Source organism: Triticum urartu, chromosome 1A (genome assembly GCF_056163025.1).
Source record: "Triticum urartu cultivar PI428250 chromosome 1A, HENAU_Tu73, whole genome shotgun sequence".
In the NCBI taxonomy this organism is placed as follows: domain Eukaryota; kingdom Viridiplantae; phylum Streptophyta; class Magnoliopsida; order Poales; family Poaceae; genus Triticum; species Triticum urartu.
Window position 1 is genome coordinate 82,046,454 of NC_141873.1, and position 24,731 is coordinate 82,071,184.

Below are 24,731 nucleotides of genomic sequence, written 5' to 3' on the forward strand. Positions count from 1 at the left end.
CGTCAAAGCTTCTTGCTTCCTTGGTGTTTCCTTCCCGTGATGGGTCCGATAATTAGGGTGTCGGAGAGGGCCTTCAGAGAATACGGTCCTGAAAGGAAGAAAATGGTAAAGATATATGGGTCCTGAGGCGGTTGAGCCGCATTGTGGGCCGTGCCATACCCGTGCCTCCGCCTATGCCCATGGTATCTTGAGTGTGTAATTATGGACGCAGGATGCAAATTTCGCCGCTTGACTGGGACTAGGACGGATGCCGGATTGCTAGGCGAGCTCAGAACGTGCCCGGCGATCCTGTTGCAGGGTACTCCGGACTCGCTTGAAGGTGTCCAGGGGCTTTATCACCGAATTGGCGGTTTGCCTCAGAAGGCTGCTTTGTACTTCTGCTGCGAGGGCCGCAGTGTGCTCCTCCATACGGAGCGAGCGTTCTGTGTTTCCATTAACTGTTATAACCCCGCGAGGTCCTGGCATTTTGAGCTTGAGGTATGCATAATGCGGTACCGCATTGAATCTGGCGAATGCAGTTCGTCCGAGAAGTGCGTGATAGCCACTGCAGAAGGGGATGATATCGAAGATCAACTCCTCACTTCGGAAGTTGTCCGGGGATCCGAAGACCACTTCCAGTGTGATTGAGCCCGTGCAATAGGCCTCTACACCTGGTATGACACCTTTAAAGGTGGTTTTTGTGGGTTTGATCCTCGAGGGGTCGATACCCATTTTGCACACCGTATCCTGATAGAGCAGGTTCAGGCTGCTGCCACCGTCCATAAGGACTCGAGTGAGGTGAAATCCGTCGATGATGGGGTCAAGGACCAATGCGGCAGAACCGCCATGACGGATACTGGTAGGGTGGTCCCTGCGATCGTAAGTGATCGAACAAGAAGACCATGGGTTGAACTTTGGGCCAACTGGCTCCATCGCATAGACGTCCCTTAGCGCATGCTTCCGTTCCCGCTTGGGAATATGGGTTGCGTATATCATGTTCACTGTTTTCACTTGGGGAGGAAATTTCTTCTGTCCTCCTGTGTTCGGCGCCGGGGCTCCTCCTCGTCGTCGCTATGCAGCTCCTTTTCCTTGTTTTCAGCATTCAACTTGCCGGCCTGTCGGGGGTTGGGTGCGACATATGCCAAAGGATGGCTTATCATGGTGGGGGCGAGTAGAACGTCGCCGGTGCCTGGAAACGGGATAAGGCGAAGGCATGCACGCCGGCGAATCTTACCCAGCTTCGGGGCTCTCCGGGGAGATAATACCCCTACTGCTGCTCTGCGGGGTCTCCGCATGATCACTATGGCGAAGTGTTTACACGGTTGCTCCTCGAGCTGTTTCTTGGAGGTAGGAGAAGGCAAGGCCAGCTCTCTCCTTCCTATATGACCTGGTCTAGTGCTAATGGATTCCAACCCTTTGCATGGATGCCCTGGGGGGTTTATATAGGCCTACCCCAAGGGGTACAATGGTAATCCGGCTGGGCGCGGGCCCAGCCGTCAGTCTCTTTGGCCACCGTCTTATCCACCGACTCCTGGGGCCCGCCGACTGGTGGGCCCCGCCGACTGGCTCGGTATGGAGCCGACAGTCCGCATCCACCGCGGGCGGGTCTTGCCGGCTGTAGATTACTGTAGCCGTGTCTCTAATGACGCAGGCTCGGTCATGAGGTCGTGGCGACAGCTCCGCCGTCTAGCGGGCGATCACTGTGGCCACTACCTGTCGCGTCTGATTAATGGCGCGTGGGGCCCATGGGAGGGGTTGGCCGACTCCTGGTGGACGACTCCCATCCGGGCCGACTGGTGGCGCTCTCGCCCTCTTTCGTACGCCCGCCGACTGGTGGGACCCATCATCCCTGGGTCGTACCAGCAGGCCGTCGTGGGCACAGGACTCCGCCCTCTGGGGCTGACATCAGGGCCGGCATGGCAATAGTGTCGCGCCGCACGGAGATCTCTGCGGGTACGGCGTACTGTAGCCATGCCTGCCCTTGGAAAAGGGGTGGGAGTGGACCTTACTATGGCCACTCCCCGTCCCGTCCCTCTTTATGAGGGCATGGGGGTTGTTGGCGTCGCGGGCCGACTCCCCAAGGCCGGCTTCTCTGGAAGTCGCCAGTCAGGAGTCGGCTTATCCTGAAGTCGTTCCTGGGACTCGGCCGCGAGTGGGCAGTCGGCCGCCTCGCCGCTGACTCTCAGAGGGAGGCTCTTTGTCCTGGGGTCTTGAGGGGCGCAGTCTGCCTCAATGTCTTCAAAGGTTCTGGGCCTGGGTTAGCCTACCCGTGGCCCATTACTCCGACAGTAGTCCCCGAAGCTGGTGAGGCTCCGAGGGCGACATGTCGAGGAGCCTCAACAGTTTCTTCTCTCCGGCGGTTGGATCTGGGCCTCGCTAGCCGTCTTCTGTCAAGCCGACTAGTTGGAGTCGGACTTGCTCAAGGCCGACTTGCCCCTAAAAAAGTTTGAACGTCGCGGCGGAGTTCAGGCGGCGTGCCTGAAAAGCTTCCGGGTTGCCGCCCATGGTGGACCCGTCGCGAGGCGCCACGTGGCTGAGCTAGTCTGCTCACCCACGCGCGCGACGGGACAGGCCTACAGGCGGGGCCCGCCACTACCGCTCCTCAGCATGCGAACGGATTTGTTGTGGCCATGCAGACTGTTGGGGTTCCTGCGCGGTTATTGCATGTGGTAACTTTGTGTGGTAAATCGTGGGGGTCGTGGGGTCCCTGGTGCAGTTAATCCCACGACCGCCCCCTCGGCTTCTCAGCACACGAGCCTACAAGTAGGCGGGGGGAGGGGGGCGGCGAAGCACGCGCGCCCATTCTCCCCACTCCCTTTCGCTCCTTCTTGCTTCTTCTTCCTCTCACTGCTGCTTCTCCGAACCACACCGTGCCTGCAGCGATGAGCTCTTCCTCCGCTGCCGCGCCTCCTGCTGTATGTTCCAGAGTGTGGGATGGCTCCGAGGTTGATGACGACGACATCGAGATCCTCCGCCAGACACGGTAGCTGCCCGGCAGGGACTTAGTGCGGGTCCGCCTCGCGCCGGAGGGGGAAATATCGCCGGCGCCGGAGGAGGGCGAGCGGGTCATATTCCGCTCGCACCTTATGCGTGGCCTGGGGCTGCCGGCAAGCGGCTTCTTCCGCTCCTTCTTGGAGTTCCACGTGCTCTAGCCGCACCACCTTACTCCGAACACGGTGGTGCTACTGGCTACCTTCGCCACCCTGCGCGAAGGCTTCCTCGGCGTTCGCCCCACCATCGAGCTCTGGGGTGAGTTCTTCCAGTCCAAGCTCGGCACACACGTTGCCGGCGTGCTGGCCCAGTGCGGTGCATTTATCGCGATGCGGAGATCGGTGGCCGACAATCCGTTTCCCACCATCGCACTGATTAAGTCGATGAAGATGTGGCAGCGGTCCTATTTTTATGTGAAGAACGTCGCCCCAGAAGGTGACTGGGTTAACCTGCCGGCTGGAAGGCTCCCCAGCTGGTCGCACCGAGCCAAGACGCTGTCTCCCGCTGGTGCCGCCGCCGTCACGCGACTACGAGTGCTGATGCAGTCGGAGGGCTTGACCGGGGCCGACTTGCTGGCCGCCTTCGTGGCGCGCCGAGTCCTCCCGCTCCAAGGCCGACCTCACCTGATCTGCCAGATGAGCGGTCATCGGGACCCGAGTCGGATGTGCTCCAAGGACATGCCTCACGCGGAGGTGGCCAACACGGTGAACTACATCGCGAACTGCGGTCTCTCGGTGGACTGGTGGTTCGGCAAGGAGCCGTATTCGCGCGCCAACACCCCACCTATTGTAAGTCGTCTTCCTTCTTCTTCTGTTTCTTTTGTTGCCGAGTCCGACTTGTCAAGTCTGACCGTTTTTGTTTTGAATCAGAACCCTCTCGTCCCTCCTTCGGCCGGCACCGCGGGGCCGGCTCGTCAGTTTGTCCCCGATCGGGCGGAGAGCGATGTCGACGATCCTGACTTGGGGGCGGCGGCCATGGAGGCCGACGCCGAGGGAGGAGGAGGAGAAGCAGGCGGCTCCAGGCCTTCGGCCACTTTCGCTGACTGGCCTGACGACGAGGCCGAGGGAGAAGTCTCCCCGCGCCACCAGCCAAAGGCTGGCCAGCCAAGCGCGAGTTCCTCCGCCGGCTTGGACGCTCAAGGCGTCGCGAAGAAGCGCCGGGCCGGGCCGAGTATGCTTGGTGGCCGGTCGAAGAAGTTCAAGGGAGCGGCCGCCGCGACCAAGCGGGAAGAGGCAGCCGCGAAAGCCAACCGCTTCCGCAAGGAAGTGAAGAAGCCGCCGCTGGTCTTTGCATAAGCGCCTCCGTCCCTTATCTTTATTTTCTCTTTGTTGATCTTGTCTGAGTTTTTCATATGCTTTTCTCGCCTCAGGGCTCCCCTCACTCTTGAGAGGGTTGCCGGCGCCTCCGTTATGGGGTCGGTGGAGACGTCTGCCACCACTCGGCGGATTGATCCCTCCGCTGACCTTCGGGAGGCGACGGAGCGGAATGCGTAGGAGAAGCGCGAGGAGGACGAGGCCGCCCGCCGGGAGAAAGCGGAGGCCGAGAAGGCGGAGGCCTCCGCCCTGAAGAAGCTGGAGGCGGCCGAGGCCGCCGCTGCGAAAAAGCGGCCGGCTAAGGAAGTCGCGCCCCAGCGGTCGGTGGTGTTCGTCACCCCTCTGAACTCTGCGCCGCTGCCCCTGGAGTTCACGGGGCAGTCAGGGGAAGCCGACGGCGAGTTCCCGATCGTGGAGAGAGGCGGCGGCGACGCCCCCATGCTGGACGCGGTCGCGCCGCCACTGCCGCCCCTGCCGCCGTCTAGGAGCGTGCAAGGCAAACAGCCGGCGGATCCGCCGTTGCCACCGATTGAAGACGAGGCCGTGGCGAGGCTACTCCTTCAAGTCGGCTCGCCATCGCGCCGCCGTCTTGAGAAGGCGACTTCGGCGCCACGCCCCTTGGAGACCGGCACCGCCAGCTCGACGATTCCAGACGCCAAAGCGACGAGCGCCGCGCCCATTGGGTGGGTGCGAGGAGGCGGCACGGGCCCGCTGAACCAGGCGCTTCTGGATGTCCAGACGAAGCTGCGAGCTGAGAGCGACGACATCCAAAACTGCACCAAGGCGCACCTGGCGTCGCGGGCAGCCATCCGGGTATGCTTTCTCCTTTGTCCCTGTTTTCTTATTCCTCTCTGTGGGGGCACGCCAGCGCACCCACTGGGTGTAGTCCCCGAGTTTTGGGCTGGCTGCTGAGCAGGCGGCCGGGAACTCCAATTGGTGAGTTCCGGGTACTAACCTTTGTCTGAAATACTTGTTGCAGGACTATCACAACCTCCGTGTCCCCGCCTTCAACCGCAACGTTGAAGAGCTGGGCAAGCGGACCGCCGACTTATCGGAGAGCCGGAGTGAGTCCTTTTTCTTCTTTGCGGGGCGCGCTGGCGCACCCGCGGGCTGTAGTGCCCGAGATTCGGGCCGAGTGCTGAGCAGTCGGGCCGGATCTCCCCGGCGACCTTCTTTGTTGATGACTTAACGCCTTCTTTCTTCTTTCTCTTCAGAGGCCAATGCCACTCTTCAACAGCACTTGAGCGAAGCCAACTTCGCGTTGCGCGCCAAGGGGGAGGAGTGCAGCAAGCTCGCCGCAGAGCGCGATCTGCTGGCCGCACAATTGGCAGAGCAGAAGGAGCTGCTTAAGAAGACACATAAGGAGGCAGAAGAGGCAAAGGCCGCCCTCCTGGCCGAGTTCGCGAGCGAGCGCTCCTCCTGGACTGACAAGGAGGCAATGCTGGCCTCCGGCTTCCACGAGATCGAGGACCTCGTCGACGGTGAACTTCTTTGCTTTCCTTCTTCGAGCCGCCAACTATAGGTCGAGCCGACTCCTGGTTTTTTGACTTGTTCTTCATTCTTTCTGTGTTGGTAGACTTCTTCCCCGGCCACTCGCAGGCAGCCATTCAAGCTATCGAGGCCGACCGCGAGGAGCGGAAGGCGGATGGCGTGGAGATCGCCGCTGATGCCCCTTGGACCCTTGACGAGCATATTCTGAGCATTGGGGCTCGCCTGCGGCCGGCCCACCAGATGCTGCGCCGGCTTCAATGTGTCGGCGCCCAAGCGATCGCTGCTCTGTGGCCAGACATGCAGGCTCCGTGCACCCCCAGTCAGACTGCCGACTGGCTGGAGGTCGCGGCTGGCCGTCTTGAGGCCTGGAAGGGTTCCTCGGCCCAGGCCAGAGTGTGCCGAGCCTTGGAATTCGTCAAGGCGTGGTATCCGGGGCTGGACCTAGACCAGCTGGCCACACTCCGGTCGGAGGCCCAGCCAGAGCTGGCAGCCGTGGAAGACGCCCTTGTCAAGCGTGCGGTGGCGATCGCCGAGTACACCGACACCAGCATCTTTGTCCCCGAGCGGGCTGAAGACGGCGGGGAGGTACCGCCGGAGTGGTTTGGGCTGAACCCCAACTACGGCGAGGACTCGGCAGAGGTGATCGGCTCCAGCGTCGACGAGGAAGACGAGGCGGAGGACAGAAGTGAGACGGAGGCACCAGAAGACGGAGCGGACGGTCAGCCTCAGCTCGACCGCGCCTCCAGCAACGAGCCGTGCCCGCCCGAGCCGACTGCCGCCGGAGGTGATCAAGCCGAGACCGCCCAGCCGGCCGCCCCAACATCCAACACCGCCGTCTCCTCCGATCCTCCAAACCCGTCTGCCGCCCCCTAGGCTGCCACCTTGTCTTTGTTTTATCTGTTCTAATAGTCTTTGAAGAACTTGTTAATTCGCACAATTCCACCCGCGGGGTGTATTTTGAAATTCTGCTCGAAGATTCGGCCAAGGGCCTTTGTTATGTAAATATTCATCCGACTTCTATCTTTTCTTGCTCATTGCTCTTTTGGCTTTTTACTTTGCCGTCTTCCCTCAGTTGCCGTCTTTGTCAGTCGGACAGCCGCTCTGCGGACTGCTGCTGGATCAAATTCTTGGTCACTTTGGGAAGGCAAGTACTTAGCCGTTTTTAGAGTTGTTTAACAAGTCGGATAGAAGGTGGCAAGCCGACTATTCAAGAGTCGGTTTGCAAAAAAAGGCTGGAAGCCGGCCTTAAGCTATGTTTATGCTTTGAGTCCTTAGCCATTTTTCATGTGGACGCCCATTCTTCCTTACTCCTACCCACCAGACGGTCGCTCTACGAGCTGCGACTTCTAGTAGGAGACGGCTTAGACGCCACACACTACTTGTCCGACTGCAGGAAGCATTTCATAGCGCAGGATGGCAAGTCCCCGGGCCGACTAGTCGAACCCGGTGCCAAGTGGCATAACAAAGAGTAATATACTCGAAGGCATATTTCTTATCATATAGATAAAAGAGGGCAGTCCCCGAGCTCTTCTCAGGGGGCCCGAAGTCTTGGTACTTTTAATACAAAAGGTAGCGTGATACATACTGCGCTTAACTGTAATATTTTCGGAGGAGATTTGCATTCCATGGCCGCTCTGTCTCTGTGACGGAGTCGTCCCTCTTGCGTGCTCGGGGCTTCTGAGCGTCGATCAGGTAGTAGGACTCATTGCCCAGCACTTTGCTGATGATGAAGGGGCCTTCCCAAGGCACCGACAGCTTGTGCTGGCCAGCTGTTCGCTGGATTAGTCGGAGCACGAGGTCGCCCTCCTGGAAAGACCTCGGCCTGACCTTCCTGTTGTAGTATCTGCATAGGCTCTGCTGGTAGATGCTGGACCGGCTGAGTGCCAACAGCCGACCCTCTTCCAGCAGGTCGACACCGTCTTGTTGTGCTTCTTCTGCTTCTTCCTCGGTGTACATGGTGACTCGTGGGGAATCGAACTCTATGTCCGTTGGGATGACGGCTTCAGCACCGTAGACGAGGAAGAAAGGCGTGAAGCCGGTTGACTTGTTTGGAGTCGTGCGCAGAATCTAGAGGACGGCTGGTAACTCATCGAGCCAGCAGCCAGCCGGGCGCTCCAGAGGCTCGACTAGTCGGGGCTTGATGTCGGACAGGATGAGGCCATTTTCTCGCTCCACCTGGCTGTTTGACTGTGGATGGGCGATGGACGCTAGGTCCAGTCGGATGCGCTGTGTCGCATAGAAACGGGCCAAGGCGCCTTTGGCAAAATTCGTGCCGTTGTCGGTGATGATGTTGTGTGGTATGCCGTACCGAATTGTGATGTCGGAGATGAAAGTCACAGCAGTCGGACCATTCAGTTTCTTGATTGGCTTCGCTTCTATCCACTTGGTGAACTTGTCCACCACGACAAGTAAGTGAGTTAAGCCACCTCGTGCCGTCTTGAATGGTCCCACCATGTCTAGGCCCCAAACTGTGAAAGGTCAGGCAATGGGGATGGTGTTGAGTGCAGAAGCCGGCTGATGCGGCTTGGAGCGGAACTTCTGGCACCCTTTGCATTTTTGGACCAATTCCTTGGCCTCTTCTAAGGCCGTTGGCCAAAAGAAACCGTGTCGAAAAGCTTTGGCGACGAGTGCTCTTGAAGCCGCATGGTGGTCTCACTCGCCTTGATGGATGTCTTTGAGAATTGCTTGGCCTTGCTCTGGCTCTACGCAGCGCTGGTAGACACCAGTGACGTTGCGCCTGACCAGCTCTCTGTTGACTATGGTGTAGGCTACCGCTCGGCGTTGTACTTGCCGAGCTAAGGTCTCATCAGTCGGCAGCTCTTTGCTCACCAGAAATTTGAGGATGGGTTGGGCCCATGAGGGTGCTGCTATTTCTTCGACTGTCAGAAGTGCGACTTGGACGAGGGTGGCTGGGCTGGGAGGCAGCGGGCTGGAGTCAGCAACCGCTTGCTGGATTAATGAAGTCCCCGGGTCGACTGGTGCAACCCTTGGGCCGAGTTCTGGAGTCTTTGGGCCGGCCGCCGCAGTCCCCGGGCCGGGTTCTGCAGTCCCTGGGCCGGCCTCGACTATGGCGGCTTTGGAGCCATCTGCCAAAATCCCCGTACCGTCTGCCGGGGCTCTGCAGTCGGATCCGACTTCTTCGGGAGGAGCCGGCACAAAGATGGAGTCTGATTCTGGTGAAGGCTTGACAGACGGCTTGAGGAGGCGTTGAAGGGCGATGCCGGATGGTATTGCTTGGCGGGTAGAGCCGATTCGTGCCAAGGCGTCTGCTTGGTCGTTGTCGTTTCTTGGCACATGGAGGAACTCGCACCCCTCGAAATATCCACTTAGTTGCTGCACGAGGAAATGGCAACTCACCATGTTTGCATCTTTGGCATCCCAGTCACTAGACGACTGCTGGACCAGTAAGTCCGAGTCGCCATAACACAGGATCCGGCGAATGCCAAGTTCTTTGGCAAGCCGGAGCCCGTGAATGAGCGCCTCGTACTCGGCGACGTTGTTGGAGGCGGCAAAGTGGATTTGCAGTGCGTATTTGAGCTTGTCGCCTTTAGGAGAAGTGAGGACAACGTCGGCTCCCAAGCCGGTGCGCATCTTGGAGCCGTCGAAATGCATCCGCCAATGGGTGGAGTCGGGCGCTGGAGGTAGGTACTGGGTCTCGGCCTAGTCGACGAGGAAGTCGGCCAGTGCTTGTGACTTGATGGAGGTGCGGGGCTGGTAGTGGATGGTGTAGGGAGCCAGCTCTATGGCCCATTTGGCCACTCGGCCAGAAGCATCTCGGCTTCCGATGATCTCGGCAAGTGGGGCCGTGCAGACCACAGTGATTGGATGCTCTTGAAAGTAACGCTTCAATTTCTTGGCGGCAAAGTGCACGCCATAGCACATCTTCTGGTAGTGGGGGTAGTTCTGCTTGGAGGTCGACAACACTTCGCTCAGGTAATATACCGGTCTCTGGACAGGTAGTGCCTTGCCTTCCTCCTTGCGTTCCACTACAATGACTGTGCTGACTACCCGGCTGGTGGCGGCGATGTATAGGAGCATAGGCTCCTTAGGAGTCAAAGCCGCCAGAACAGGTGGAGTAGTCAACATCTTCTTCAACTGGAGAAAAGCTTCATCTGCCTTGTGGTTCCACTCGAAAAAAGTGGTCTTCTTCATGAGCTGGTATAAGGGGAGAGCTTTCTCGCCCAGCCGACTGATGAATCGGCTGATGGACGCCAAGCAGCCGGTGAACTTTTGCATGTCCAGCAGTCGGCTGGGTACCTCCATCCTCTCAATGGCCTTGATCTTTACAGGGTTGCACTCTATGCCGCATTCAAAGACCAGGAAGCCAAGGAGTTGGCCGGCTGGTACTTCGAAGACGCACTTCTCAGGGTTGAGCTTGATCTAGAATCGGCGCAGGTTCTCAAAGGTCTCCTTGAGGTCTTCCAGCAGTGTTCCACGCTTCTCCGTTTTCACCACCACATCGTCCACGTAGACGTGGGCGTTTCTGCCGAGTTGCTTGAGGAGGCACTTCTGCATGCAACGCTGAAAGGTGGTGCCAGCATTCCTCAAGCCGAACGTCATGGTGAGGTAGCAGAAGGCTCCAAACGGTGTGATGAAGGCGGTCTTCAGTCTGTCAGCCGGGTTCAACTTGATCTGGTGATATCCTGAATATGCATCCAAAAAGCTAAACAGTTCGCATCCGGCTGTGGAGTCTATCACCTGATCAATTCTTGGCAAAGCAAACGGGTCCTTGGGGCAAGCCTTGTTGAGGCTTGTGTAGTCAATACACATTCGCCACTGCTTGTTCTTCTTCAGTACCAGGACCGGGTTGGCTAGCCACTCTGGAAAGAATACTTCCATAATGAAGCCGGCTGCTAGGAGTCGGGCTATCTCTTCTCCGACAACTCTTCTCTTTTCTTCTGATAGGCGGCGCAAGGGCTGCCTGACCGGCTTTGCATCAGATCGGACATGTAACTTGTGCTCGGCGAATTCCGTCGGTACACCTGGCATGCCTTTGGGGGACCATGCGAAGATGTCCCGATTCTCATGGAGGAAATCGACGAGCTCGCCTTCCTATTTGCTGTCGAGGTTTGCGCCTACGACAGCGTACCTCTCTGGGTGCTCCGGATCCAAGGGTATCTTCTTTGTCTTTTTGGCCGGCCTGAACAAACCCTTAGCCTCTGACTCCTTGGGGTTAGGCGACACCTCTAGCTGCTTGCCGGCCATCGCCACAACCCGGTCAAGGAGCCGCTTCTCGGCCGCGATCACTAGGGACTCGGCCAGCTGACTACTCTCAGCCGCACAGGCAGACGACTTCCGGTAGTCGTCGGCTACGGTCAGAATCCCCTTGGAACTGGCCATCTTCATTTTGAGGTAGGCATAGTGGGGGACCGCCATGAACTTGGCCAGGGCGGGTCGGCCAAGTAATGCATGGTATGGGCTCTCGAGATCCACCACCTCAAACCAAACTGACTCTCGGCGGAAGTGATCTTTATCTCCAAAGAGGACGTCCATCAGGATCTTGCCGATTGGTGAGCAGGAAAGACCAGGAACAATGCCGTGGAACACAGTCCGGCTGTTCTGAAGCTGTCTTTGCTTGATTCCTAACTTCTCCATGGTGTCCTTGTACAAGATGTTGATGCTGCTGCCTCCGTCTATCAGAACTCGTGAGAAACGAGCAGCTCGTCTATCCGTTGCAAAGGTGGCATCCAAGACCAAGGCATAAGAGCCCGGACTCGGCATCACCTCTGGGTGATCAGCTCTGCTCCAGCTGATAGGCTTCTCAGACTAGCGCATGAACTCTGGTGTCTCTGATGCTACTGCATTCACCTGTTGTTGCTGCAGCCGCCTGCTGCGTCGATCATCAGCCACGCTGGTAAATATCACGTAGGCTCCGTGCTCTTTGGCGTACTAGTCTTGTACTGCGCCGACTGGCCTGACAGCCGGCTGCTGGGGTGGAGGCGGAGGCTGCTGCCCAGCAAGCGGGGGAGCTAGGAGGCCGTCTCCTTTGGCGATCCTGATGAGCCAGTGGCACTTCTGAGTGGTGTGATTCGACGGCTTCGCGCCGCTATAGAACTTGCAAGGACCATCCAGAGTCTGCTTGTATGAGAAAGCCGGCAACCAGTTGGGCTTGCCACCTTTCTGTCGCTTGGGTGGAGGCTGCCCATCCGGCTGCTGGTCTTCAACTCTCGCCACCTGCCGGCTGCTGGAAGCCGGCTGCGGGGCCTTGCGCTTGTGGTCGTTCTACTGTTTCCGCCAACTGGCGTCTCCGGCCGGAGTTCTAGGAGCCTGAGGGGCCACTTTGCCAGTCGCGCTAACTTGAATCTCCGCCTTCATGGAGGAGTCGTCCGTGGCATACTTGTCTGCTATGATCAGCAGCTCGTCGAGGGTTTCTGGCTCGTTGCAGAGGAGCTTGTGCTTGAGGAGGGTGCCTTCTCTGCACCCGGCGGTGAAGTACTCGATAGCCTGCACCTCATGCATGCCCTCGCAGGAGTTCCGAAGCTCGGCCCAACGCGTGAGGTAGTCGCGAGTCGACTCGTTGGGGCCTTGCATGCACAAGGAAAGCTGACGAGGCTTGGGAGGACGCTTGTACGTGCTTGTGAAGTTGCGGACGCATGCATCGGTGAAGTCGACCCAGCTGTTGATGCTGCGGGGCTTCAGGCTGTTCAGCCATGTCCGGGCCGTGCCCTGGAGCATGCGCGGAACGTATTTTACGGCGACACGCTTGTTGCCGTTCGCTATGTTGACGGCCGTGGAGTAGTGAACCAGCCAGTCCTCCGGCTTCACGGAGCCGGTGTACTTGGGCGTGTCTCTTGGGAGCGTGAACCCTTTGGGAAAGGGCTCGTCTCGAATGCGGGGCCCGAAACAAGGCGGACCCAACTCGTCTTCTTCTTCCAGTGCCAGGGATCGGTGAAGTCGGTCGATCCGGTGGCGGGCGTCGTTTTCTCCGACTCCCTCTCGGCGGCCAAGTCAGTCGCTGAGAGTCGGATGGTCAACAGGCGACAGGGAGACTCGCCTTTCCTTGCGAGGAGGAGGAGGCGGACAGTCGTCCCGTCGTTCCACTGCTCTCGGGCGGCCGTCTTGGTCGCTCTCTATGGTAATGTGAGTCCGACTATGGCTGACAGCCAGATCCTTGTCTTTCCTTCCTCGGGCGCCGCCAGTCGGCATCCGAGACGTCGCACCTTGATCTCGGCGTGGAGGCAGGTCGTCGTTTTGTCGCTGCGGCGCCTCCGTGCGGCAGCCGGCCTCGTTCTGTGCGGCAGACGCGTCGAGGAGCCGCTAGACTCGCTCCGTCATCAGGCGGTGCTCTTCGCCCTCGAAGTTGTTCAGCTCATCCGCCGCCGCCTGGGCGGCTCGAATGTTCTCCGCAGGTGTGGCGTACACAGGGCGATTTGCCCTGAACAGGTTGGCGATGGCCACGCCGCGCTGCTGGACCGCGCCAAGGCGGCTGGGCCCAGCTGGGGCTGGCGAGCCACCCACAGCGCGATCCATCTCACGCTGGTAGGCTTCTGACAAGTGTCTCATGCTAGCCAGCTTCTTCGCGCCTTCGACGAGCTGAAGGCGGCGCGCCTCCAACGTCTCCGTGTCAGCGTCTTCCGGAATGGGCGCAGTCAGGTCTTGCAGTGCCGCGCCAAGTGGGTCATGCGCTCCTCCACCGGGAGGCTCGTCATGACCGATGACGAGCACCTCGGTGACGGTGCTTCCGTCGCTCTCCACGCAAGGGAGCAACTCGTCGTAGACCACCACGTTGGTGGGGAACGTGTCGAGTGACGCAGTGTCGGAGTCGACCAGCATCGGGTCGGTGGAGCCTACAGACTCCAAGTCCACGGCAGGCTCGACGGCGATGTGGAGTTGGTCGAGGAGGCCCGCGAGGAGGCTCTCGGGGCCGCCCATGCCTGCGTTGGATGCAGGTTCGTCGGAGAGGCGAACCTCGCCGACAAGATCGGCGAGGCAGCTAGCTGCGCAGGTGATCTCAGCGCCGTGCAGCGCGTCAGCGCAAACTCCGTCTGGCGTGCCGGGCTAGCTGCGCTTGCCTGGGAGGAAAAGGGTTCCCGTCCAGAGCAGGTCTCCGGACGAAGGTGCACCATGCCCCACGGTGGGCGCCAAATGTCGGGGGTTGGGTGCGACATATGCCAAAGGATGGCTTATCATGGTGGGGGCGAGTAGAACGTCGCCGGTGCCTGGAAACGGGATAAGGCGAAGGCATGCACGCCGACGAATCTTACCCAGCTTCGGGGCTCTCCGGGGAGATAATACCCCTACTGCTGCTCTGCGGGGTCTCCGCATGATCACTATGGCAAAGTGTTTACACGGTTGCTCCTCGAGCTATTTCCTGGAGGTAGGAGAAGGAAAGGCTAGCTCTCTCCTTCCTATATGACCTGGTTTAGTGCTAATGGATTCCAACCCTTTGCATAGATGCCCTGGGGGGTTTATATAGGCCTACCCCCCAGGGGTACAATGGTAATCTGGCTGGGTGCGGGCCCAACCATTAGTCTCTCTGGCCGCCGTCTTATCCGCCGACTCCTGGGGCCCGCCGACTGGCTCGGTATGGAGTCGATAGGCCGCGTCCACCGCGGGCGGGTCTTGCCAGCTGTAGATTACTGTAGCCGTGTATCTAATGAAGCAGGCTCGGTCATGAGGTCATGGCGACAGCTCCGCCGTCTGGCGGGCGATCACTGTGGCCACTACCTGTCGCGTCTGATTAATGGCGCGTGGGGCCGTGGGAGGGGCCGGCCGACTCCTGGTGGCCGACTCCCATCCGGGCTGACTGGTGGCGCTCTCGCCGTCTTTCGTACGCCCGCCGACTGGTGGGACCCATCATCCTTGGGTCGTACCGGCAGGCCGTCGTGGGCAAAGACTCCACCCTCTAGGGCTGATGTCAGGGCCGGCATGGCAATAGTGTCGCGCCGCGCGGAGATCTCTGCGGGTACGGTGTACTGTAGCCACGCCTGCCCTTGGAAAAGGGGTGGGAGTGGACCTTACTATGGCCACTCCCCGTCCCGTCCCTCTTTATGAGGGCACGGGGGTTGTTGGTGTCGCGGGCCGACTCCCCAAGGCCGGCTTCTCTAGAAGTCGCCAGTCAGGAGTCGGCTTATCCTGAAGTCCTCCCTGGGACGCGGCCGCGAGTGGGCAGTCGGCCGCCTTGCCGCCGACTCTCAGAGGGCGGCTCTTCGTCCTGGGGTCTCGAGGGGCGCAGTCTGCCTCAATGTCTTGAAAGGTTCTGGGCCTGGGTTAGCCTACCCGTGGCCCATTACTCCGACACGGCCTGTTTGAACACCTAGCATTCTCTGTTGGTGTGGTTGGCTGGTTTATCGGGGGTGCCATAAATTTGGCACGAGCGATCGAGTATGCGGTCCAAACTGGACTGGCCCGGATTGCTTCTTTTGAACGGCTTTTTCCGCTGACCGGATTTAGAGCCACTGAATCCGGCATTGACTGCCGTGTCTTCGGCGTTGTCACCGTTGTTGCGGCGCTTGTGTCTGTTGCGACGTGGCTTGCCGTTGCTACCTCTGGCATCTGAATTGCCAGGATTTCTTGATGTGTTGTTGCTGCGAGCCAGCCAGCTGTGCTCGCCTGCACAAAAGCGGGTCATGAGTGTCGTGAGGGCTGCCATGGACTTCGGCTTCTCTTGGACGAGGTGTCGGGCGAGCCACTCGTCATGGATGTTATGCTTAAATGCCGCTAAGGCCTCGACATCTGGACAATCGACAATTTGGTTCTTTTTAGTTAGGAACCGAGTCTAGAATTTCCTGGCTGACTCCCCGCCTTCCTCCACATCAAGCCCCACTTCGGCCTATGGCTGAAGACCTTCAACGTGAAACCGAAGGTGGTGGTAGGCCAGCAAGCGGAGTGCGGAGGCGCCATGGTGGGCAAAATTCCCTATGTCACCTGGCTCAAAGGCTCCTAGGTGGAGACCGTGAAAGGGTGGCAATCGGGGTGGTTCTACATCACCGAGCCACGCGACACCAACTGGGTGGCGGCCCCCGAATTTCGATCCGGCATCCCCACGCGGCTCACCTCCTGGAAAGAGAAGGGCCTATCATGGGGTTCATAGGTAGAGCTGATCGGACTCCAGAACTGTGTTAAAAACATGATAAGCAAGAAAATCAAGCTTGTTAACGTGGTCCAGGTCATGCTCTTCTGCCGGATCCTTCCATGTCAAAGACGGGCATTCAATATGTGGAAGTTCGACCCAGCCAAGCACCAGACGCTGCGATAGCTTTTTGAAACGACGCAGAAAGACATCTAGAAGGTGCTATTCAAGGCCGCCGAGGTACCTCCTTCCCTTACCGAGGATCGCGGACTCAGCGCAAAGCGCCCTGCCAATCCGGTAAGCTCTTTATATCTCATAAGATATTCCTTTCCCTAGTATAATCATGTGAGGGATCTGAGCCTCCATGCCATTTTAACAGGACTGGGTAGCGACAGCGGAGCGGATCGATTGTCCGACCCCATTGCCCGAAGATCCAGCAAGGGCTCTCTTAACGGAGATGTTGGTTCCAGCGCCCTATGAGGCGCCGGAAAAGAAGGCCAAGAAGAAGGCCGCGGGGACCAGGAAAGGTCTCCGGCGCAAGGTTGTATTGGACTCATCGTCCGAAAACACCGAGGCACACTCCTCCCACGAAAACGAGGAGGAGGAAGAGGAAAGTTCTCTCCCCCCCAACCGGGGAGGACAAGAAAAGGAAGGCCGCCCCATCTGGGGAGGCCGAAGGGTCCAAGAAGGGAAGGACCCTCCTTCCGGACCACTCCACAACAGCCGCTTACAGCGACGAGGAGTGGTTGCCCAGGGACAAGCCCCTGGCGAAGTCGTAAGTATCCGGATACTATAATAGTTCTGGTATGTTTTGTTTTATTGCTTCTTATCGTGTCAAACATGATCATGCAGTCCATCCAAAGCCCGTATCAACGTGTCTTCTTTGGATGAGTCTTTGGGCCAGTCGGCGATGAACAACGATTCACTCCCGACAGCCACCTCCCCCTGGCTCACAGACAACATCGAGGTGTTGTCTCAAAGGGCATCGGACCGAGGCGACATCCCAGATGCCGGGCGCGTGGGGGGTAAGACTCCCATGGGTTCTAATGACGGGGGCCGCAACAAGTTTGGCCCCCAGCTGGATACTGCACTGGACACTCCAGTGGTTCCGAATTCTGTCAGGCGACCCCTCGCTAAGGGGGGTGAGCCATCTGTGCTGATGGCCTTTGTACATCCAGAGGCATTAGAAAACTTGCTGGAAGCGCTTCCCAGCGCTTCCATTGACGAAGAGCACCGCACTATCATGAGTGCGGTGGTTGAGAAGGTTCGGTCTGCCAAAAGCGGATTGACCGAAGCTTGTGCCAGCCTCCTAATAGGCTTTGAGGTAAGTAATGGAATTATGAGAAAATATCACATCATAGACAGTAGCCCCTGATGCTCTGTTTGGTGTTCGCAAAAAAAGGCCGAAGAGAGGATCAAATAACAATCACAGGAGTCTAATCAGAATATGTCTATGTGAATAAGCAGGCTTCGCTGCTGGCCGCTGCCGCTCGTACTGCGGAGGTCTTCGGACTGAAGCGGGACTTTGAGTGGTCCGAGGAAGAGCTCGGCCTTACCAAGAGGCAGCTCGAAGAGAACAGAGGTAAGTGATACCCTGTCTGTATATTGATAAAGAAAAAAGTGGTTATTAGATCATAGGATCATCATGAATTTTGCTAGGGGCCATGACCGAAGTGGCGGCCCTGAAGAAGGCGATGTCCAAGGCCGAAGACAGAGCGGCCCAGGAGCGCATCGAGCGCGAGAAGCAAGAGGCCCGAGACGGCGAGGTTCAGCAAGAGCTTCAGGATTTTGTCAAAAAATATGAGTCCTTGGAGCGTGACTCTAAGACGCAGGGGTCCGAGCTTGCGAATGCCCTCGAGAACGCACAAAATGCCAAGGCCGAAGCTCAAAAGGCCCTCCAGGAGATTCAAGCAGTCAAGAAGATAGCGGCGGGTAAGGCACTCATTATGCAAAGCAAGCATGTGAAGGAAACTTTCCTTTTACTTACCCGAATTCGGAGCTCTCCAGGAGTGTTCGCAGATCTACCCAGCAGCGTATCGGATGCCGCGGAGTTCTATCGGGCTGAGGAAGGGAGCTCGACGGAAAAGTTGTTCTGGTCTCAATATACCGGGACCGAACATCCGGTGCCCTTGAGCGACTAGCTGAAGCAATTGGTCGAGCTTCACAAGGCGTCCGAACTAGCCATGAAGGGTCTCATACTCCAGATGTGGCCTGGCGAGCCCCTGCCTGGCAGCTACTTCGGCCTGGTAAAGCGGCTTGTGAATGCCTGCCCATGGTTTGAAGTCATAAAGCGGTCCGTCTGTATTGAAGGTGCGGGCAAGGGCCTTTGCCCGTGCGAAAGTGCACTGGGCGAAGATGGACGCCGAGAAGCTGCTGAAGGAGGGGCCACCGGAGGGCAAGGAGCATCACCACCCTGAAAAGTATTATGACAGTGTCCTGAAGGGTGCCTGCCTTGTGGCGGAGGAATGTGCTAAGGATGTAATATTTGAATGAATGTACTCATGTGATCCTGTAATATGAAAACGAGTTCATGTGTGCTATATAACGCTTGTCGATTTAAAATATTACCTTCTGTGCGGCCGTTTATAAAATCTGAGAGTTGGCCAGTCGTCGGCTTCTGCCCCCATGTAACTAGTACTGACGTGTTCGGGATAAATCTTAAACACTCTTTATCCAAAAAAATTGGTCCTTTAAGGAGGTTTTTAGCGCATCGAACAAGGCAATCGGACTATACAACTTTATCACTCTCACTTAGCCATAGAAGTCTAAAATTTTAAATTTTGGCGAAGCCCCTAGTATTCGGAAGGCTGAACTTGGGGCGCTATATACGCCTAAATCATACAAGGCCGATTCCTCGCCCAAAGCGGAAGAAATCTTTAAGGATTTGAGACCTCTCGAATAGCGACCAGCTCTCGCCGCATCATGACAGTCAGTTTTCGGCTTTCTCTACTGAGGTGCTCATCCGGAAGAACCGGGACACAATCGCAGTAGTTCTCCTAGTGCTACCTTAGCCGATATAGCGGAACGTAAGGTACCAAAACATGGGAGCCGGGCAAACCCAACTATTGACCCAAGACATGATTCGGAGCTGATGCATATAATGCTATAAGTTCGGGGTGCCGCACTGTCGAAAGTGTTCGGACTTTTCTTGCCGTGTTATGGGGTACACTGAAGCCCCTGGCGCACTGGATGTACCAGAATGTACAGTTGCAGTTTGTCGTAAATGAGCAGACAGGGAAAAGGATGAAGGAAGGCAATAATAAGCTAACGCTGTGCATTGTTATTTAAATGATACGTCAAAGCGTATGTATACAAGTAGTGCAATAAGCAAAAATAGGACTATTTGACATGTCCTATCCAAGGGCAGGCTGCATGTGGGTATGTAAAATAGGTATAGCGATCGTTATCAGAGACCACCTGGGGATTCCCTTGTACGTCAAAGCTTCTTGCTTCCTTGGTGTTTCCTTCCCGTGATGGGTCCGATAATCAGGGTATCGGAGAGGGCCTTCAGAGAATAGGGTCCTGAAAGGAAGAAAATGGTAAAGATATATGGGTCCTGAGGCGGTTGAGCCGCATTGTGGGCCGTGCCATACCCGTGCCTCCGCCTATGCCCATGGTATCTTGAGTGTGTAATTATGGACGCACGATGCAAATTTCGCCGCTTGACTGGGACTAGGACGGATGCCGGATTGCTAGGCGAGCTCAGAACATGCCTGGCGATCCTGTTGCAGGGTACTCCGGACTCGCTTGAAGGTGTCCAGGGGGTTTATCACCGAATTGGCGGTTTGCCTCAGAAGGCTGCTTTGTACTTCTGCTGCGAGGGCCGCAGTGTGCTCCTCCATATGGAGCGAGCGTTCTGTGTTTCCATTAACTATTATAACCCTGCGAGGTCCTGGCATTTTGAGCTTGAGGTATGCATAATGCGGTACCGCATTGAATCTGGCGAATGCAGTTCGTCCGAGCAGTGCGTGATAGCCACTGCAGAAGGGGACGATATCGAAGATCACCTCCTCGCTTTGGAAGTTGTTCGGGGATCCGAAGACCACTTCCAGTGTGATTGAGCCCGTGCAACAGGCCTCTACACCTGGTATGGCACCTTTAAAGGTGGTTTTTGTGGGTTTGATCCTCGAGGGGTCGATACCCATTTTGCACACTGTATCCTGATAGAGCAGGTTCAGGCTGCTGCCACCGTCCATAAGGACTCGAGTGAGGTGAAATCCGTCGATGATGGGGTCAAGGACCAATGCGGCAGAACCGCCATGATGGATACTGGTAGGGTGGTCCCTGCGATCGTAAGTGATCGAACAAGAAGACCATGGGTTGAACTTTGGGCCGACTGGCTCCATCGCGTAGACGTCCCTTAGTGCATGCTTCCGTTCCCGCTTGGGAATATGGGTTGCGTATATCATGTTCACTGTTTTCACTTGGGGAGGAAATTTCTTCTGTCCTCCTGTGTTCGGCGGCCGGGGCTCCTCCTCGTCGTCGGTATGCAGCTCCTTTTCCTTGTTTTCAGCATTCAACTTGCCGGCCTGTCGGGGGTTGGGTGCGACATATGCCAAAGGATGGCTTATCATGGTGGGGGCGAGTAGAACGTTGCCAGTGCCTGGAAACGGGATAAGGCGAAGGCATGCACGCCGGCGAATCTTACCCAGCTTCGGGGCTCTCCGGGGAGATAATACCCCTACTGCTGCTCTGCGGGGTCTCTGCATGATCACTATGGCGAAGTGTTTACACGGTTGCTCCTCGAGCTGTTTCTTGGAGGTAGGAGAAGGCAAGGCTAGCTCTCTCCTTCCTATATGACATGGTCTAGTGCTAATGGATTCCAACCCTCTGCATGGATGCCCTGGGGGGTTTATATAGGCCTACCCCAAGGGGTACAATGGTAATCCGGCTGGGCACGGGCCCAGCCGTCAGTCTCTTTGGCCGCCGTCTTATCCGCCGACTCCTGGGGCCCGCCGACTGGCTCGGTATGGAGCCGACAGGCCGCGTCCACCGCGGGCGGGTCTTGCCGGCTGTGGATTACTGTAGCCGTGTCTCTAATGACGTAGGCTCGGTCATGAGGTCGTGGCGACAGCTCCACCGTCTAGCGGGCGATCACTGTGGCCACTACCTGTCGTGTCTGATTAATGGCGCGTGGGGCCCGTGGGAGGTGTTGGCCGACTCCTGGTGGCCGACTCCCATCCGGGCCGACTGGTGGCGCTCTCGCCGTCTTTCGTACGCCCGCCGACTGGTGGCACCCATCATCCCTGGGTCGTACCAGCAGGCCGTCGTGGGCACAGGACTCCGCCCTCTAGGGCTGACATCAGGGCCGGCATGGCAATAGTGTCGCGCCGCACGGAGATCTCTGCGGGTACGGCGTACTGTAGCCACGCCTGCCCTTGGAAAAGGGGTGGGAGTGGACCTTACTATGGCCACTCCCCGTCCCGTCCCTCTTTATGAGGGCATGGGGGTTGTTGGCGTCGCGGGCCGACTCCCCAAGGCCGGCTTCTCTGGAAGTCGCCAGTCAGGAGTCGGCTTATCCTGAAGTCGTCCCTGGGACGCGGCCGCGAGTGGGCAGTCGGCCGCCTCGCCGCCGACTCTCAGAGGGTGGCTCTTCGTCCTGGGGTCTCGAGGGGCGCAGTCTGCCTCAATGTCTTGAAAGGTTCTGGGCCTGGGTTAGCCTACCCGTGGCCCATTACTCCGACACAGCCTGTTTGAACACCTAGCATTCTCTGTTGGTGTGGTTGGCTGGTTTATCGGGGGTGCCATGAATTTGGCACGAGCGATCGAGTATGCGGTCCAAACTGGACTGGCCCGGATTGCTTCTTTTGAACGGCTTTTTCCGCTGACCGGATTTAGAGCCACTGAGTCCGGCATTGACTGCCGTGTCTTCGGCGTTGTCACCGTTGTTGCGGCGCTTGTGTCTGTTGCGACGTGGCTTGCCGTTGCTACCTCTGGCATATGAATTGCCAGGATTTCTTGATGTGTTGTTGCTGCGAGCCAGCCAGCTGTCCTCGCTCGCACAAAAGCGGGTCATGAGTGTCGTGAGGGCTGCCATGGACTTCGACTTCTCTTGGACGAGGTGTCGGGCGAGCCACTCGTCATGGATGTTATGCTTAAATGCCGCTAAGGCCTCGACATCTGGACAATCGACAATTTGGTTCTTTTTAGTTAGGAACTGAGTCTAGAATTTCCTGGCTGACTCCCCGCGCTGTTGGGTTATGTGACTCAAGTCATCCGCATCCGGTAGTCGCACATAAGTGCCCTAGAAATTGTGAAGGAATGCGTCTTCCAAGTTCTCCCAACTGCCAATGGAGTTGCCGGCAGGCTATTCAGCCAATGTCAAGCCTGTCGTTTGAGTTTTAGTGGGAGGTACTTGATGGCATGTAGATCATCACCGCGGGCCATGTGGATGTGGAGGAGGAAATCTTCAATCCATACCGCGGGGTCTGTTGTACCATCATATGATTCAATGTTTACGGGTTTAAACCCTTCTGAGAATTTGTGATCCATTACTTCATCAGTGAAGCATAGGGGGTGTGCGGCGCCTCTGTGCCAGGCTATATCACGACGCAGTTCATACGAGTCTTGTCTGCTGTATTCGGCCTGGCCGGATTTGCTTTTAGTATATCCGGCGTGATGGTCGTCGTCACGCCTTGGGGCGCACCCCCGTGATCCGTAGATCGATCTTGTATGTCCTGCTTTGTTTTGTTTTCCAATACGTCTCGCAGGTCCTGCATGTAGCCCCAGGCCTTGGTGTTTTTGTTTGACTGGCGACGGGGTGCGGGCTGGACTTCGGGCTGATATGGCACTTTGTCTCGGCCACGAGGTGGCCGGTCAGCCGCGTCATACGCTGGTAGTGTAGGCTTTAATGCTTCCTCCTCGAGTTGGGGTAGCAACCTGCACTTTGGGTAACTTTTGGTTGGGCGCTCGGGTTCGTATTCCTCGGCTGCCAGGACCTCGGTCCATCTATCCGCTAGCAGATCTTGATCAGCTTGAAGCTGCTGCTGCTTTTTCTCTAGGCTTTTTGCTGTGGCTATAAGCCGGCGCTTAAAGCGCTCTTGCTCGACGGGATCCTCAGGCACGATGAATTCTTCATCGCTGAGGCTCACCTCGCCTTCGGAGAGGGGCATGTAATTGTCATCCCTTGATTCTCCGTCTGTCGCCTGTTCCTTAGGGCTCGCTTTCCCATCCTCCCGCTCGAAGCCTGGCTGGAGGGGATTGTCTTCGTCTTTGGCACTGTCCGCAGCGTTATTGTCTCTTGTGCAGGTATCGCTGCTTTTGCTATGGCGGGGCTTAGAGCGGCGTCGATGACGCTGGTGCTTAGATTGCTTCTCGAGGGGATTATCCTCCGTTGCCTTATTGCCATTGCTTTCTTTGGGGGTGTCCACCATGTATATATCGTATGATGAGGTGGCTGTCCAGCGCCCCGTGGGCGGTGGTTCCTGTTCTTCTCCTGCATCGTCGTCCATATCGTCGATGTTTTCAGAGCCGAAATCAAGCATGTCGGTTAAGTCGTCGACAGTGGCTATTAAGTGGGTGGTGGGTGGGGAACGAATTCCTTCAACGTCCACTTCCCACTCGAGCCGGACATAGTTCGGTCGAGAGTCTCCTGACAAGGAGAGAGTCCTCAATGAATCTAGCACATCACCCAAGGGCGATTGCTGAAAAATATCCATGGATGTAAAATCCATGATCGGTGCCCAATCATATTGGATAGGCACGGATGTAGGCGGTTCGCAGCCTGTGGCTGGGGACGAATCCAAGGGTCCGATAACGTAGGTCTCATAGGAGGTGAAGTCAGTATTCGGCTCTATCGCCGCTGAGTGTGCAGCCTCCGTGGCGGGGTCCATCCACCCGTCCTCGGATGGCACGATCTGCTCCGGATTGAGGGCCGGAGTAACCACAGGTGTGGTCTCCCAAACACCGTCTGATGGCAGAGCTAAGTCATGCTCGTCGTGACTGTGCGGCGCGCCTGACACAAGCTCGAATCCGTCGAAGATCAAGTCTCCGCGGATATCGGCAGTGTAGTTCAAGCTTCCAAGTCTGACCTGATGGCCAGGGGCGTAGCTATCGATCTGCTCTAGATGGCCAAGCGAGTTGGCCCGCAGTACGAAGCCGCCGAATACGAAGATCTGTCCGGGGAGAAAAACCTCACCCTGGATTGCATAGTTGCCGATGATCGAAGGAGCCATAAAGTCTTTACGTGAAGGCACATTGGAACTCTCAATGAAAGCACCAATGTCGGTGTCAAAATCGGCGGATCTCAGGTAGGGGGTCCCGAACGGTGCGTCTAAGCCTGATGGTAGTAGGAGGCGGGGGACACAATGTTTACCCAGGTTCGGGCCCTCTCGATGGAGGTAATACCCTACTTCCTGCTTGATTGATCTTGATGATATGAGTATTACAAGAGTTGATCTACCACGAGATCGTAGAGGCTAAACCCCAGAAGCTAGCCTATGATTATGATTGTTGTCCTGTCCTACGGACTAAAACCTCTAGTTTATATAGACACCGGAGGGGGCTAAGGTTACACAAAGTCGGTTACAAGGGAGGAGATCTACATATCTGAATTGCCAAGCTTGCCTTCCACGAAAGGAGAGTCCCACCCGGACACGGGACGAAGTCTTCAATCTTGTATCTTCATAGTCCACTAGTCCGTCCAAAGTATATAGTCCGGCTGTCCGAGGACCCCCTAATCCAGGACTCCCTCAGTCATCAAGGATGATTTCCTCCTTAACCACTTTCGATACGGCTCTGTCGTGGAACCCCTCAAGTGTGAACCTCGAGGGTGGATCCTCTTACGTTCACCTTGATGATTACATCGAGTGGAATTCACCGGGGGTGATTCCTCGGGTTTTCCCCCTGATGTTTGGACACACGGATACTTGGACTTTACAGCTATTACTTGGAAAGGCGGGTCAACCCTGAGGGGTACCCGTGAGTGATGTGGAGACGGGTTGACC